The following is a 14,851-nucleotide window of genomic DNA, read 5'->3' on the forward strand; positions in this document are numbered from 1 at the left end:
CAAGCCGAGGGGCATGAAACCCCAGGGCAGGCTGAAGGCCAGCCAAAGAAGAGAAAGTACTGGAGATCTAATGTTGAGATTGACCCAAACAATCCATGTGCTTTTCAGTTTTACCTTCCCAAGCCAACAGACCATTATATATGCATGGGTATAGTCGGTATGTAAAACATAATTTAAGACTCCAAAATCCAAAGTGTCTGAGAAATATCTTGTGTGACATAGTCATCTTACTCTAAGTAATCCAGCTCTTAAAACAGCAGATGAGTTTTAGTTCAGATGAATGTGCCACTGCACACAGAACTGTGCTTGGGATCATGCAGTCTTCAATCCCGGTCACGAATGTATGGACGTGACCACAGAGGTTTCCCTTTCCTTCTTTATAAGGATGTAACGATAGAAAAAAATTCAAGCTGTTTTTATACTATGAGTGCTCCCAATCTTCTCAAAATAGCATGAAGCTTAGGCAAGAACGCGGTCAACCACACACATAGAAGATGCAAATAGCATTGAGCCAAGTGTACTTGGTATAAGACATGTGCAAACAAAACAAACAAGCAAACATTTGAACAAAAACTTGGTATTCTAATTCTACCACCATTATCCCATTCTTCTAGAATAGTTGTCAGAGCGGTCATGGCCTCATATTCTCAGTGTTGCTACAGAAAAACAAGTAGACAATCTCAGTCTAGGTACTTTTAAGGAGGGATACATTGCTTTTTGTTTCAATTCACCTGAAAGACCAGTCCTGGATTTTGATGCATACTCTGGCGTCGATAGACAGGGATCCTTTGGTGACTTTCATTAAACTAGTAATAGAAAAGACACCACAAAGTCTTTAGACATGTGAGTGACTCAACTGAGTACAGGAGAACTGTGTTGGCGAGATAATCTTGCTTGTGTAAAAACTGAAATACCTCTGAGGGGGGAGGCAGGGTAGTAGCAGAAGAAATTGCTGTTTGATGGCAACAGCATCAATTTTCATGTTGTTGTCATCATTTTCACCTGTTCCCATAGTTTTGTTTTGAGATTGCATTATTATTTTTTTTTTAATTCAGTCAAATGAAAGATGGATTTTAATGAGTTAATGATCAGCCATCAGGAGTTCCTTTTTTTTTTTTTTGTTTCAGCAGGACCTGCCAATTTTTCACAGGCAAAGGATACCAGCTCTAAAATCATTATATTAAAATGCTGCTGCCATTAAGAAAAGATCACAAGACAGAAGTTTCGGGGTTTTTTTTGATATTGCCCATTTTCTCTAGATAAAAACATTTTTTCAAGATCTGATTTGTCTTTTATAATTAATGCTAGACTGAGTGGGCTTAGGCAATGTATGTTTTAATAGACTGTGGCAGCTCAGTCTGCTGGGTTTTCAGCAAAAGTTATCAAATTGCAGTAAAGTTGTCAAAGTTTTTTTCTCTTTCCCAGTTTTTATTAAATGTGAGTAAGTGACTGCATGCACAGAAAGTAGCTCTCAAGTTTTTGTTTTTTCTTTGGCAAAGGTAAAATTCCAAATGTATGTCCTACTATACTAGGCTGCCTCAGCAATGGATTGCCTCTTGAGACAATTTCCCACTTTGTGATAAAATGAGCAGATCTTTTTATCTTCATAACTAACTTTCAGAATGAGTTTAAGCTAGAAATTAGAGAAATAACTCAGACCTTATGGGATAGCTGCCCTTATAGGCGAGCATGAGAAGAAAGAAAACTCCAGTTAGTTGAAAGCCTTTTGCAAAACAGGCACTGAGTCCTTCAAACACCTTGATTCAGGAGTTGATGCTTTGGGAAGTATTTGGGAACCAGACTGAGATTGTTACCTTGATTCTTGGAGGGCTTCTTTATCACATATACTATCATTATAGGTAATAGGGGCAGCAGATGCACGTCTCCATGGGGTAGGAGGGCTGACCTCGGTATTTCACTGAATTTCACTGAATTTTTTTAGAGTTGGAAGGGACCGTATAGATCATCTAGTCCAACTCCCCTGCTGAAGCAGGATTGCTTAGAGAATAGCAGCACTGATGCTGCTGAGATTGGAGCAGCAGTGCTGAGTGAAGCTCACCACCCTGAAGGCACCTTCCATTGTGCCCATCAGAAAAGCAAAAGGGATGATGCTACTTTCAGCATCGAGGAAAACCCCGTGGAAGTAAATGAAAGTGAATCCTGAGAAGCACAGGCTGCCAGGACAATGTGTATCAGCCTTGTTTATGCTGGAGTCTCATGAAAGAAGCCAGTGCTGTTGCTGGAAAAGATAGCCTTTGCCTCCTGTCATTCCCTGCCTCTTCTTCTCTGGGCTGTCCCGTCCTTTGCACTTGTTTCTTTCTGGTGGAAACTTCTGCCCTTGCCTTCATCTCATTTCTTGAGAAGTACACAAAACCAGAGGATGTGATCCTGTTTACAGCCCTGAACCTGCATGGGAGGAGGGAACATCAGTGTATCCTTAAGACTCCTACTCCTTTCTAATCGACGTTGGCTAATAGATCCCAAAATTACAGGGGAGCTGAGTGGGTGGGACAAGCTTGAGAGTCGGACAGAGGGACGGACAGGCAGATTGCTCTCATAAATTTAATCTCTTTAGAAAATGAGGTTTACAGTATCAGCTGCTGGCAGAAACTGCATTCCCATAGCTGTTAGGTCAAAGTTGAGATCGTTTGAAAAAAAAATCTTCAGTGTAAAATGCAGCCTTTGAAAGAGGTTTTTTCCGGAGGAAGACTTCTACCGTGCTTGAGGTACGGGAATATCAGCAGGAACACGCTGTGCCTGAAGCCATAAAGCTGATATACTCTGAGGGGTCCTTTGCCCCTAGGAACTAGGGGGTTCTGACCTGCAAAGAAAAGACTTGCATAAAACTGCAGGAAGAGGAGAGAGTAAACATAGTGCACGCTTAGAGCAAAGGACAGCACAGATCTGCTGTTTTCATAACTGTTTTTTCCCTTGTTACTCTTGTGTTTAGTTCTTCCCATAACTCTAAAGAGAAGTGGAAGTTATCCACCGCTTTTTTCCTTATATTAGTGTTTTCTCCCCTGAGGCGAGCTCAAGGGCGTACGAAGAAAATTGACATCTGAAATTAAAAAGCAATTTCTGTGTAAAAAGTAAACAGGAGATACAAATGTTTGAAAGCTCTTTCTGTTTTACCTTAGTTTAGAACCGTCAGCTTCAGCTTCCCCAGGCTCTGCAGCCAGCCGCAGTCCTGGCCCAGCATGTCCCGCTCTGTGTCCTCACCTTGGCCTTCCCATTTCATCTTATTCAGGCTTCAGCTTATCTTGAGGGAATTTGGGAATCTGCTAGGTCATATTTTGCAGAGATTTTTTATTTGTTATTTTTTTTGCATAGGAAAGCAGGGTGTATTATACCCCAGTCTTTCTACTGTATAACACTGTCTTCCACAGAACTAACAACGCACAAACAACTTGTTTTGCTGGATTTGGGGTATTCCCTTTTTCTGTTTTGGGGGTCGTTTAGGAATGAGATAAGGAAGCACTTGCTTCCCTTTTTCCTTCTAACATCTTTACCCTTTGGAAGCGAGCAGAATGATATTGGATACCGGTTTATAGTTAATTTGTTGGGTTTATACACATGCTTTCTATTAAACACGTAAGTGCATGCGCAGTTCTTTCTACACACTGAAAGGAGCTATAGAAATTCATAGGAAATTGTGTGTTTTAAAAGATTGTTTACACATAAAAATGGTATTCATTTGCAAAAAGGCGTGTTTTTGGCAGGGGACGCTGGCAAACCTACAGAATTAACAGCTCTGGGGATGGGCGACATCCAGGCCTGAGACAAGGAGTGAAAGAAGACATGGTCCAGCCAACTCCCAGAGGGACTGTGGTGGGGACTGCAGTCTTCGGAACAATTTGCTCCAAGAGGGAATTTGAACTAATGCCATCTAATGGAGAGTGGGAACCACTGCAGCAGATGAGAGGATTGAAGTTTGGGGTCAGTTCAGGGGAGCTGGGTTGTGTTTCCCCCCAGGGCCCTCTTTGGAAGGTATGGTGAAGGCAAAAGATGAAAGTTGAAAAGAGAAAGTGGAGAACAAAAGTTTTCCCTACGAAAAGGAGTATTTTGATTCATTGGCGATTTTACTGTTCAAGTTGCCAGACTTTTATATAAAAGGGGGAACAGGAATGACCATCAAATCAAAGAGGGGATGGGGATTTCAAAACTCCATTCTTATTGTAGCCGGAGGAGAAAATGGCACAACATGAATCCATTCTAGGGACAATGATTGTAAATGAGAATGGGAATGGCACAGAGGTAACCCGTTCCAGTCCTAACAAGGTACGCTTGTGTGGTCCTAACACGCTTTGGCTCTTTATTTTGTGCAATTTGCCAGTTTCTTTGCTAGAACGACTGCATGCTCATAGCCCTGGAGCACTGCATTAGCAAATACTTTTTCATCTTTGAAGAACAGAAGTTTCCACTTGAATTATATTAATGCTAATCAATATATATCTTTGAACTGTTTTATAGCATCATGAAAGTGATGTTACGGTGACTAAGGCAATACTTGCTGTATCAGCCTATTCCAGCCACTTAGAGCACTCCAAAAAGCAGATTTTTTTTGTCTAAGATGAGCTGTGCTTATTCTCAGCCAAAAAGGTCAAGGGACAAGCATTTTAGACAGTGTGCCCAGCTCAGATACCGTCAAACACAACTGGACCCAAAGCCAAGCCTTAGAGTGTCTGTGGAAGAATGTATTTGCACGTGCGAAGCAGGATGTATACGTAAACGGGAGTTTGCTCACAGACACTAAATAGCTGGAGCAGAAAACAACATTAAAATGTTGCTTTATTTGTTTTAGAAAATGAAGCAGGCTGGTGATGATTTTTCTGGGCCACATCGTGCTGTTAGCCATTTCCCACTCCCCTGGGAAAGCACTGGGAAGGCTTTGCTGGTTTGTAGGTACAGCTTGCTGGGTTGGTATCCAGCTAGCAGAGAAGCGGGGCAGGAATTCAGGAGTGAATGACAGCAAGTGTCAAACAGTCCCCCCTCCTGGGGAATGTTAGAGAGCTGCTAAGTCTTAAAGCCAAAGTCGGAGTAGGGCTGGAGCAGGACAGAGTAACTATGGGCCAGGAGGAACGCCAGGTCTCTCCAGTCAGGTGATCCTCTAACTCTTCATGGTACATTTTTTGTAGAACATTCGAATTTGTTAACAGAATTTGTTAAAAGCTGTTCAAAAGATGGATGAGCCTTATATATACTTATACACTTGGTGCCTTATTAGAATACTCAGGAAATCCCAGCGTTATGTGTCGATTAGCAAACGACGACTTTGAGAAATACTTCTAGGGGAAAATATACCCAGGCTAAGTTTATAATGTATTTTACATTGTCTTTAGTAAAAGATTCATACTACAGATAAGAAGGTGGGATGGGTGACGGCTTCACATTTAGGGCTTAATTAGATTTTCCATCTAACACAATAAATATTTGTATAATTCATGCCAGAGGAATTATCTATTTTCCCTCATTTGCATTTTTCAATACTTTCTGGTACTTAATAATCTAAAAATGCTGTCTTTTTTAGGACCCTATTGTCCTTCTGTGATTGTGGTATTTGGAAAGCACCCACCATGTATGTATAGTCAGTGATCTCATCTTAAATTTATTATCAGTATTCTGAATAAAAGGAATAGATTTTGAACAAAAGGAGTAGACTCGAAGTGCTATGCACTGAAATAAATGCAACCGCTTATTTGAATGGGTCATAACACATTCATGCATCTCAGCAATATGAAAGCAAAATGATTTTCCAGACACATTGGTTATAAAATGGCAGGAGGTGCTAATTTGTGGTCTAAATGAAATTGATTTGCTCTGAAGATTTATATTCCAGTGCAAATCTGAAGAGACTGGTGATAGATACCTGCCGGAAAAGGAACTAATGTTTTTATAGAGCCACTGCAGGGTGTCATCAGCAATAGTTCTCTGCTAAAAACGAATGGAAAGCTCTCACTGCCTTTACACTGCTTTAGGTGATTTCATTTATTTATTTAAGTTTCTGAGTTTCTAACCATAGCAGAAAGTACTGTTTTTCAGAGCTTTCCCTGACCTGTTTCTTAGAGAACAATTATTGACATTCCTTGTTCTTACGTTGAGTGAGAAGGATGAAAATAATGAACCACTGAGTAGAGATTGTTGGACAAAGACCAGATTTTGGAAACCCTGTTAGTATATATTACTCACCACTCAAGATTAGCCCATAGGTAGGAGTCCTGGTGGGTGCTGGTGCCTTTGTCTATACCCTTCAGCCATCTCCACTTTTGTATTCAACAGATTGCCATTCCAGTCTTCCACATCTTCCTATAAGTTACCTAAAAAGTTTGGAAGAAGTGGTGTCTGACTTCGAGAAATGCCTACTCTTTTAGAGTATGGTTTTCTGAAATCAGTGACAAAATACTCTTTGATTTCATTGACAGCTGGGTCAGTCCCTAAGGTAATAGACTGACATAAGAACTTTCCACATATAAAACCTAGATTGCAGTATAACACAAGACAGTTATTCCTATGATATTTTTCTATGCATTCAACCACACATTGTTCCTCAAACACCTACATTTTCAAACAAAAAAAATTAATGTACTTTTTGAAACGCTCAGCAAGAGAATTTTTTTTGTTGAATTACCACGCACGTTAGGTTTTACTATCATTTTGAGGCCATCAGACTGTGGGCTTTGAGATCCAGGAACATTACCAAAGCCTTACTGCAATCTGGAAAGATAAACATATTTCTGGTATTCAGCGTGAAAACCTGCAGCCTTTGCTCTGAAGATGGTGAGGCACTATAACAAATGGCTTTTTATTCTAAAAAAGGAAATGCAAATACACTTTTAGATTGTAAGGTACCTTGGGTGGAAATGTCATTGTTATCTGGTTTTGGTTTTGTGTTGGTTTTTTTTCAAGCTGAAGTTCGTACACACTTTATTTTCTGTTAATACTGAGTGGTCATAATTAAAACATACATTTGAAAACAATTTCACTGTAAGCACGACAACCCAAAGAAAAATAGAATAACATGTAAAAAACTACAGGCTTGAGTGACTTCAGCACAGTTATTTTCCTCCATGGACTGTATCCCAGCCTGCTTAAATAAATTCTTAGACTGGATGCCTGAAGCAAAGCAAAATGAACCCTCACGGGCCGGAAGAAAATGAAAGTACAAGAATTGGCCATGCTATATATTTTACAGGGTGTCAGAGCTTCCCGTTGCTTCACATTGACTCAGACTGCAGAAATGTGAGAACTGTCAAAGACAAGACAACCTCCTACCCTCTGTTCTAGACAATGATTACAAAACGTAAGTATTCCTCAGCATTTACATACATTCATCTTTGTTTTTTGTTTTTTTTAGTCCTGAAATCATGCATACAACATTGTGAAGGGACTACTTTTATTTTTTCAGGTGACTGGAATAACCAGCAGCGTGTTCAAATTCTTTGAGAAACGTGATGATTGTACTGCATAGAGGATTTCAGCTTGAGATACTCAAAAGAGAGTCAGAAACACACACTTCACTATAAGCAAACACTTCTCTTGCTTGGAGCACAAAGAGCCGTCTTGTTTATAGTGTTTCAAGTGAACCATTTTAGAGGTACTGTAGCGGGTTTACAAGAGGAGTTGACAGTGCTATTGTTAATCCCACTCATCAGTGCACAGGGATTTCCCCTTGGGAACCAAGTCCAAGAAGCCTTTGAATCAGAAGACTTTCTTATTTGATGACTTCTTTACAGACCTGATTCTGCTTCCACTTCTACAGTAGCCCACATTAGCTAAAGGCATCGCAGGCATGGGCTCCAAAGAGAAATCTTGCAAATACTTTACAACAGGAGGGAACAGTAGATTGATGCTCTTAGTATTTTGCGCCCATTGATTCGTCTCTCATCACTATGGCTATACACTGGAAACATACCCAGGCTTTTAATTAGAGAATTCAATATCGTTTAAGCACACTTGAAAGGTTAGGTATGTGATCAAGTGTTTTCCTGAATCACTCTCTGGAGACACCTCTCTCTTTCCATGCACGCAGAGGCAATTAGCTCAGCCTGGGTACCTGCATATAGATGGCTAGAGCTGGCTGCTCTAAGTTCCTTCTTGGTGGATATAGCTCTAAAATTAGGTTGGACAGTTTCCCATTTCCAGATCCCATATATCAAGCTCCATCAGCCAGTGTCTTCCTCTCCAGGTCTGACTCGCAGCGTAAAAACCTCATTCAAACTGGCATTAGACCCTTCTGGGCAAGTTCTGCTGCTCTTTATGTTACAGCTCTGAAGGTTGCAGCAAGTGCCTTCTGCTTACAGGTTTGTCTGCCCCCTCATTTGTTTTTTCACTACTAAATCTGGGAGAAAAACAATTGTGGATCTATTCCCTGACAGTTCAGAAACTTTCCTGTCTTTAAGAGGGTCATACAATGGCATAGATGAGATTTTCCTACATTTTCCTAGATTTTTCCTGCTTTACTTGTGCACAGAGTAGTGGTGTAGTAAAAGGTGGGAGGGCTTTCAGGTGGTTTTTAATGTTGGTCTAATTTCCAGTCCTGCCCTCTCCTCAATTAGTATCTTCATCTTCACCTCTGCTTCTGAACTTTTTACGGTTCTTCCTGGGGAAGGTTGTTTCTTAGAGTGAGTAGTAACCTTTCAAAGGGGCTTTATTTTAAATCAGGGGATCTAACAGAGGAAATCCGAAATACCTTTGACTTAGGAATGGCAATTATGGGCAAATGCATAGGCGGTGTAGGCTACTAACTTGACATTAGTCCCTTGATAGACAAGAAATGAAACCCACTGGCGAGCAAACGTGGCGTAAATGGGGTCAAGCCCCTTGTTCCTCCCATTTCCTCCATCCCCATCCAACCTGTGCCACGGCTGCCAGAGCACGGGGTGTGTTTCAGAGTGAGCTCATAGAGTGGCTCGTGCCGGGTTGCTGTACAGCAGGTTTGTGATGGAAGAGCAGTGGATGGGATTTTCTCCTCTCCCAACCATGGAGTCTCCTCATCATGGAGCTGCTGAGAGAATGGTCCTGCTGCAGTCCTGGTAAAGACTGGGCCAGAACGAAAAAGGTCTGATTTATATCTATTTTTGACAGCTTTATAAGAGAAGAAGAGAGGGTAGCACCAGAATGATATAATATTAGTAACTACACGTTAACTTCTGTGAGGTTTTCTCTAGAAGCACCTTTGCACATGATACAGAGTAGTTCCAGATGGAGGTAGCACACACAGTGTAACATGTTAAATGCGCTTTTATTAATGACATTACTTCTTTATACTAATGTTGACCTCAGTTTCAGGTCATGTTTATAAGTTTCTGTGTTGGGCCCAGAGTTACTCTGCTAGTATATTTTCCAAACTGGGAGGATTTCTTGGCATTCTTTCCTTCCTCTTCCTAAACACTGCTAATTCATGGAGAGCTTCTGCAGTACCACAAGGCTGGGAAACCCATGTCGTACACTAGAAATTGGGGCTGGGATGATGAAAAAACCTTTCTTTTAATGGAGGAAAAAGACTGATGTCTTTTTAAATGGAAAAGAAACTATATTTTAAAATGCCAAACACACATATGTATACATATATATTTTTTTTTTTTCAAGTACGTATAATACATCTGAATAAAATTAATATGAACAGGTGTTTAGTTTGAGAAGTCTCTCAAGGGAATAGAAATTTCCTGGAGTAGTTTACATTAAATGACAGGTAACATACACCTACTTCATTCCCTTACTTGATTCTCCTCTCACACTTAAGGCGTGCAGTGATGTATTGTTAGTCCAACTGGAATGTTCCTGATTTGGACCTATGTGGGCAAGAGTGGGACCTCTTTATGTTGAGCCGATGAACATTTTGTTAATCTGCTCAGGAAAATATTTTGACTGATGAGAGAAAACGCCTATAATACAGCACTCAATATGTTCTGTTGGCATTGCTGTCATTTAAAACAGTGGGTGAAATTTGACAACACAAATTCCTCATATCTTTTCCCAGGAAAGTCAAAATCTTTGTTGATTTCAGTGGTGCAGAATCTGTCCTATCAAGAAAGTAATGAAGTAATGTCATTCCCAGAGGGCTTAGCCCATTTTCAGATTTATGGGGTTACCTCCCCTACAGTTTGATTTAAAATATTGTTATAATGGGCTGTGTGAAGCTTCCAAATGATTCATTATTAAAGTAATACTGCTTTTTGCAGTAAAATGACCAACTGTTATTTCCATTCCTCCAAAGTTCTTAAGAGTTATAGCCTCTTCCTGGCATAATTTGGAAAACAGTGCTGGTTCGCTCCACTTTCTAAGCAGCTTTAAAGCATGATGGGAAAATGTTACATGCCACATCTCCTTTCAGCAAAATTACCACTGCTGCCTTTTGGTATTTAGAAAGTGCACCACTAGTGACAATCCTTCAATCATAGTCTTTTTTCTTTCATAGAAACATAATCAACTGTGTCAAGAGGGAATAAGACTTGATGAAACTGAAGTCTGGGAAAAATGTTATCCTACCATGTTGGTATTTGTGTGCTTATAATGATAGGAAAGTTTTTCTGCTTTGACGCCAATAGCAGGTGGAGCAATACCATTCTCCTTCTACATTTGCTTTCTCTCCTGGAAGAATTAAAGTGTGGCAAAAGAAATCAGTAAAGGATTTTTCTGTTTTCCTTTGTTCCTGTTCTACATGCTTTTGATGCCTGTTTATCAATACCATGGTGAATCTCAAGCTACTGCAGCTCTGCTCAAGGGCAAAACAGTTGTGTTGGTGTCTGAGAGCCTGGGTTACAGAAAGCTGCAAGCATTGGCCGGAATAAGATATTCAGGAGGACTTGGTGCACTGGTTTTATGAGAGACAAAGGCACAGACATTTTTAGACAACAGACCATGGTAATACTTCTGGGCAATACTCTTTGGGGTAAATTCTTTGGTGGCAGATGGGTGGTGGAATACATCCTGGCACAGTTGCTTGTCCTTGCCCTCCCACCACCTCCCTACCGCTTGCATCTGTCCATGGCACTGCTCCCACAAATCCTTTCCCTTTTTATAGTCAACAGAGATGAACCGGGTTAACTCAATTGGTTTAAATAAGAGATTTTTGTTAACTGGAGCCATTTTGTAAGAAACATGTCAGGGAGCAGTCCCATGAGCAGCTGAGCGGGTAGGACAGAAACTGGTGGAGTCTCCATGTGGGGATGGCTGCAAGGAGCAGAGGAGATGAGAAGCTCTAAAAGCCAAGCTGCTATGATGCTAACAAACCCTGTTGCTCAGCAGGTCTTATTAGCCTGGGCACGGTGCCATGCAGCTGAGGGACAATGTGCAGCCAGCAGTGGCTCTGGGATCTCTCTAGCATGCCCCGCTGCGTAGCGTAGACGTCTACTTTGTGTTTTCTTCAGACCATTCATGCTACAACTGTTTTTAAGAGGCTGAAAAAGCCTCAGACTTGACAAGATGCACAGAGTTGAAGTCCAAAATGAAACTATTAGCTCATCAAATGTGGGCTCCCATATATCTCAGGATATTAAATTTCACCTATTTATTTTTTTGCAGGCTGGAACTGATCCAAAGCCTACTGCAGCCTCTGGACTTATTCCAGCAAATTCAATGGGTTCTGATTCAGGCTTTGAATCAAGCCTTAACTTTATACATTTTTGATTATTGAAAGGACTCTAATCCCCTCCTGCCTCTATGTGTGCTGATACAGAGACCTCATTTTCCATTGGTTAACACTGGAATTTGTCACTCTGCAGGAAACATGCAACATTTTTAATCGATGCAGTCAACCAGTGTATTTTTTCTAATAGATTTTGTGGGTATGTTAGTGGAGCCATGTGACAGAGACTCGGGACACAGTCGACGTAAATGATCTCTAAAACTCAATGAGCTGTGAGCATAGAAACAGAAGTATCATCCTTCAGCTTCAAAACATAGGTCTCTGACCCCTGAGTCACAGATGATGTCTCCAGAGATGTGGGTCTCCAGAGATGTGGGTCACACACCCACACAGGTGGAACAGCATCCCTGTCCAGGTACATACTCCCAAAGCTTTGCGAAAACAGTATCTGGCTGATTGCTAGAATAAAGAAAAGCAGGCATTTCCTTTACAACATTCACAAAAATAGCAATGGAAAGCAGAAAGTCTGGTCCGAGGGAAAACATTTTTTGTTTCTGGAAGCAGCAGAGAAGAAGGGGAGATGGAGAGGTGACAAGGTAAACTCCCACAGAGAGGGTGGCGTTTGCCCTGTGAACCTGAGCAAGCAGAAGAAAATATTTCGCTCCACCTGGGGGAAACCTCTGTTCTGTGTCTCTCAGCAACCGGGAGGCAACAAGTACACAGGAGGGAGAGGAGGTTGGCACAGCCCCAGCCCCTATATACAATTATTTGAAGAGACTTAGATGTGAGTGCTGAAGAGAGAGAAACCCCCCCGAGAGCGAACAATGATGGCAGCTACGTACAGAGTTACTTAAGAAATACCCACAAACTTTGTTCCCTGTATCATTTCAAAAAGAAAATAGAACCGGTGTGTTGAAAGAAGAGTGCAAAGGTTAATCGTTTTACAGATACAAATAACATGAGGTCCAGATCGCTCTGCAAATACAGCTTCCAGCTACGCCTGACTCAATTTACTCGTGGCAGCGTAATAAGACTATTCAGCACATCGCCAAGGTATTTTGCGGTGGGCTGTCATCTCCAGCCAACTTCTGAAGGCTTGTGCGCTGAGAAGGGAGACTTCACAAACCCATGCACTGACAACGTGCGGAGCTGCTCTCGGAGGAGCCTGCCAGGTCTCACTGAAGTTAACAGGTTGCCGTCTTGGTTCCAGTCCCAGTCTTTTTTTTCTGTCTCCTTCCTCAGCATTTTAATTCAATCCTGGGGAGAAGCTGTAGCTACCAGCTAATTACTACAAGCTTCAGAAAGGAGTAATCTTTCTGATGACCTGCCCAGTAAACTAGAAAATCCTGAGCAAATACTCAGCTTCTAACAAGCCAATTAATGAATTATCAGTACAATTAATAGTTTCCTTTTACTTAGGACCTTTAAACATCATAATAGAGAGATTTATTCCTCTCTGCACGGCAGCGGTTCATGGAATGTCATAATTCAGCACTAATTCTCAGCATGGGCAAATCTCTGCCTTTTCTGCATATCCAAAAGCTCTGGAAAATCAGACTGCAGTTTCTGCAGCCACCAGCAAGGGAAGAACCGATGTGTATATAGCAGAGGTCGCTGGTGAGGGAGATGCCTTCTCCCCATAACAGGAGCCATTGGTTCATAGGCTGGTTCTCCAAGGTGGGGATGGGATACAGCAGTTTCAGTGTCCACTTGCCTTTACTGTCCCGTTCTTCCAGCAAAATAAATGCTTTTCAGGATTATATGGAGCCTGGTCCTCTGAGACTAGGGCCATGAGGGGTCTCTCACCTCCCAGCTGAAGGTAGGTACAGCTCTCTCCTCACCGCTCTCGGGCTGCTGCAGGGCTCCTGGTGACCAGCGCACTATTTTAGAGGGCTATCTCTAACCTCATCACTCCAGTGCTTGGAAGCTTTTTGATTACCTGCCTAAATATGTGCATGACCAATATATATTTCTTTACTGTTATTTTCTTTTTAACTTTTATTTCCAATATTAACTTTTTATATTAACTTTTATTTTCAATATCTGTTAACCCATTCATTCTTCTTAAATAGGTCTTCTGCCTGCTAGTGTTTACTTTGTTCACACATTTACAGAACATTTATACTTCTTCAGTCTTCTGTTTTCCTGGCTGATATAGCCAAGGTCTTTAGATGTCTTCTTGTCCTCCCACTTTCAAGGTAGCCCTTCTCCTGTACCTAGGATTTACCTTTCCTGGTTATGATTGACTGCAGCTGTACACGATATTTCAGCTGAGATCTTACCCAGCGCCTTGTACGATGGCAGAGCCCTGATATTGGCTGGTACTTGCTGCAATAAAAAGTAAATGACAAAATACTAAGAGCAAACATACCATTGTTGGAAGCAAACCCAAGTGTGAAGGCAAGATGTAGAGAAATTAAGAAATTTGCTAGAAAAAAAAGTATGTCTGCTCATGTAAGTGCATAAAAAAGAACAATAATAAATTGTTTCTGTATGTAGCTTACTCATGTTTCCCTATGTTTTATTTTTCCATCATTTATTCTAGCCAGTAAATCAAGCAGCTTTTGACACTTCCTGGATTAGTTAGAGGAGGAAAGAACAGATTATGGTAACCTCCCTCCAGAAAAGGTGTCTTGTAAAGTTATCTACAACCTCCCCCCTTCCTGAAATGCTGCGATGCCCTTCTCTTCTGAGAAAAAACCATCTGTGCTAAGGGATGAAAGCACAGGAGAAGCATTGCACAACGTTGCTAGTTTATGGGAATCTGTTTATGGGAATAAAACAGTGCTCTCAAAATCAAAGTTTAAGGTGACACTGCCACTTGAAATTTGGTCTGTGCCTGCAAAATAGGTAATTATCAAAGTGGCAAGTAATATATAATATACTAAACAAAAGTCGCACGTTTTTTCTCTCTTATGAGGGAGCTATTCAGATTTGATTTGATTTGATTTTTTTTTTTTCTAAAAAGACCCTTGTGAAAATATAAACCTCAAAGATTAGGAAAACAAACTAGTAAGAAAAAATAATGTGGTGAAAATATTTCAAAGGCATTTCAAAAGAAATCCTCGAGATAGCATTTCAAAACTCTGCTATCGGGACTTGATTTTTTCAAAGTTGTTCTCCAAGAGGAATCGTAACAACCTGATAATGATCAAAGTTTGTAATGAAGCAAATTTAATGCCATGATACAACTTCTTGATCTATGTCCCCACACTCTTTAGAAAAATGAATGACCTCTGCATCTGAAAATCCTTTTGTTATGAGCAT

The sequence above is a fragment of the Numenius arquata genome, chromosome 10 (genome assembly GCF_964106895.1).
Source record: "Numenius arquata chromosome 10, bNumArq3.hap1.1, whole genome shotgun sequence".
Classification (NCBI taxonomy): domain Eukaryota; kingdom Metazoa; phylum Chordata; class Aves; order Charadriiformes; family Scolopacidae; genus Numenius; species Numenius arquata.